The following is a 3,330-nucleotide window of genomic DNA, read 5'->3' as shown; positions in this document are numbered from 1 at the left end:
ATGTTGGGGTAAAGAGATAAATGTAGGGGTAGAAAAAAAAAATTCCAGCATTCATTCATTATTTGTTCTTTTAATTGGATCAAATCAAATTAAAAAATCAGGAATGTTATACAGACACAAAGCCCAACAAAAATACCAACAAAAATACGGTACTGTTCATGTATACCTTTATTTTTTTATTTTTATCTCTCTCTCTCTCTCTCGCTATCTTTTCCTCTTAACACAGCTATCCTCAATCTCCATTCTTCCAAATCTCACTACCGCCGGTACTTTTCTTTGTCGTCTCATCTCTTGTGTTTTGGAATATTCGAGAAGCATGATTGCGATGAACATCACCAACACGGCGTTCCTCAACAATTATGCTTCGTTTCTCACCCCCTTGTATTTCAAAATTTCCAACGAGCTTTTGGCCACTCTCAAAGATGGTATGTTCTTCTTTTTTCTTCTTTACCTTCTCGTCACTTTATGGTTTCTTTCTAATTCTTTACTACCAAATACATTTTTATTCTATTCTCTTATTAGGTTTTAGTTACTTGCTATGATAATTATAAAGAATATTTTTAAGTGGATGATTATATAAAATGATAAGATAACTTCATTTTTTTTCTTTGTGAAATGACCCCTAATTTCAAACCCTAATTTTTTTAATTTGTTGTTCTATGGGATGGAATTTATTTTTATAACTTATATGGGATTAATTTTGTGTTACCTCATCTTCTGGAAGTTAAAATATAAAAGGAATGGCTAAATTATAAATTGCAAATATCTAAAACAATTGAAGTGAAATTAAGGTTTGTTTTATAAGTGACACCGTCACAATAAAATTATAATCTTCTAGGGAAGTAAATTTTGATGAGGGTGAGCTCACAGAGAAAGGTTAATCATTGGAGGGTATGTTATTTGAATGGTATATTGTACTTATGTTGTAGTAGTGGAGTAGGAGATACAATATTGTGAGGTTTACTGCAGGTGCTGCTATGTGTTTCTTCGGATAAGTGGATTCAGTGATTTGTTTTTGTTGTGCGAAATTCGCAGCCTTAGTTATTAGCAATGCGATTTTATAAGATTACAAGTTGTTGTCAACGTGCATGTGTTTATCCTTCTCCATTGTAGTCGCTGAATCAATCGATATTTTGGTTGGGAGAGTTATAAGATGTTTGATGAATCATTGGTTGTCCAAGAAAGTTTACTTTGTGGGATTTTGTGGAGCCTGTTGTCCGGTGCTTTGTGCATTTGGCATGGATTCCTAAAATGTCATTTTAGTTATATTAGTGCTAGGTTTTGTATTTTGCAGGTTGTCGATTTAGTTTTGGTTGTTGGAATGAGTCTTGGCAATTGTATTAGCTCATTGTTTTAGTATTGTCTTGCTTGGTGTGGTTTACAATTTATTAGTAGTGGTATGGGAAATATGATTTAAATTCCCTGAAGTACTATAGGGGTTATTATTGAAAATTATTCATTGTAAGGTGAGTTATATGTTTATGCCTACTTGAAAGCTTTGTGTATTGCTTTGGTGTAAAATTGAACTTCTTGAATGTCAATTCTAACGTGTTCAGTTGAGCTGTTTGGTGTTTCAAGTTTGTTTTGTTTAATTCAGGAAAATGTCAAAACCAAGCACCCTCAATTGTTGACGAACAAAGGTTTCACAACTCAAAGGCAAATAGGCATTGATACTACTATGAAGAATTTGAAGTTTTCTCATTGGCAAAGGATAAATACAAGACTATGGGATTTGGACTATTTGGAAGGATAGAAATGGTATAGTTTTTGCTAATGGAGTGAAGGACCTTTAGCAAACGAGTGCTTTTTAATGTTGCTGCTGTGTTTCTTTTGCTGGTGCAGCTGGTGCTTGCAATGTGGATGTTGGCTACATTTCAGGGTGTTTGGAAGTTGTTCATTAGCTTTGCTTTTGTTGAGAACTGCATGTATCTGTTGGCCTTCTTGTGCGCTTCAGGGCTTGCAAGGTTATTTTTTGGTTCTGTGCTTAGTGGTATGTTGACTGCGTGTCTCGTCAGTTGTGTGGGATGCTTTTTGTTTTGGTTGAAGCCATTTTAGAGTTTCTTTCTTAGTATTTTGGTTTGTGCTAATTTTTGTAACAGGGAGGGGTTTTAGTGGCTTTGTAGTTTAATGGTTTTGAGCTTCTTACAAATTGCAAATGGCTTTCTAGTTTAGTGGTTTTGGCTTTGTAAAGTTGTTTAGAGCCATAATGTAGTATCAAGTGATTTGAACTAAGTTGAAGTAATTTTTATGTACTAGAATGCAATTGATGGCTTTGAGAGCACTCAAAAATAACATTTTCTTTTCATTGATGATTAACTTTGTTTTAATTTTATCATCTATGAACAATCAGAAGTGTGTCTCATGTACAGTCCACTCTTGAACAATAGTGATATTCCTTAAAATTATTCATACTAGATGTGGGGAGTTGTGTGGAGATAATCGGGGAGTTGGGCAACAACTTTGGTTAACCGGATTAAAACCTTCCAAATTTGAAAAAAAAAAACTTTCACCTTTAACTTTATCATCTACAAACAATCAGAAATGTGTCTCGAGTACAATTCCACTCTTGAACAAATAGTGATATTCCTTGAAATTATTCACACTAGATGTGGGGAGTTGTGTGTAGATAACCGGGGAGTTGGGCAACAACTTTGGTTAACCGGATTAAAACCTTCCAAATTTGAAAAAAAAAAACTTTTACCTTTAACTTTATCATCTACAAACAATCAGAAAGGTGTCTCGTGTACAATTCCACTCTTGAACAAATAGTGATATTCCTTGAAATTATTCACAATCTAGATGTGGGGAGTTGTGTGTAGATAACCGGGGAGTTGGGCTACGACTTTGGTTAACCGGATTAAAATCTTTCAAATTTGAAAAAAAAAACATTCACCTTTAACTTTATTTTAACTTTATCATCTACAAACAATCACAAATGTGTCTCGTGTACAATTTCACTCTTGAACAAATAGTGATATTCCTTAAAATTATTCCCAATCTAGATGGGGGGAGTTATGTGCAGATAATTGGGGAGTCGGTGTACAACTTTGGTTAATCATCTTTAAATCTTCCAAAGGTGAAAAAATCATTCACCTTTTTTTTTTCCCATTTCCCAGTTATCTGAACACGACTTCCCACACCTGCATTGGTAATAGTTTTATGGAATCTTACTATTTGTTCACAAATTGCATTATATATGGGACACAATTCTGTTGGTTTGCAGATGATAAAGTTAACGGTGGGTGATTTGGTTAAATTTGGAAGATTTTAAATCAGTTAACCAAATATGTTCTCCAACTCCCTATTTATCGACACATGACTCCCCACATC

General features: G+C 34.0%; 1 long non-coding RNA gene across 1 annotated transcript; it reads left to right on the top strand.

Moving 5' to 3' along the window:
• The first annotated feature begins 204 nt into the window (after positions 1-204).
• Positions 205-2,307, top strand: LOC123889828. The gene is made up of 2 exons (XR_006802649.1): positions 205-425; positions 1,598-2,307. It is a non-coding gene; the product is annotated as an uncharacterized LOC123889828 (long non-coding RNA).
• Positions 2,308-3,330: the final 1,023 nt, after the last annotated feature.

The sequence above is a fragment of the Trifolium pratense genome, linkage group LG6 (genome assembly GCF_020283565.1).
Source record: "Trifolium pratense cultivar HEN17-A07 linkage group LG6, ARS_RC_1.1, whole genome shotgun sequence".
NCBI classification, from domain to species: domain Eukaryota; kingdom Viridiplantae; phylum Streptophyta; class Magnoliopsida; order Fabales; family Fabaceae; genus Trifolium; species Trifolium pratense.
The sequence above is the reverse complement of the archived record's forward strand: the minus strand, read 5'-3'. Positions and strand labels throughout refer to the sequence as shown.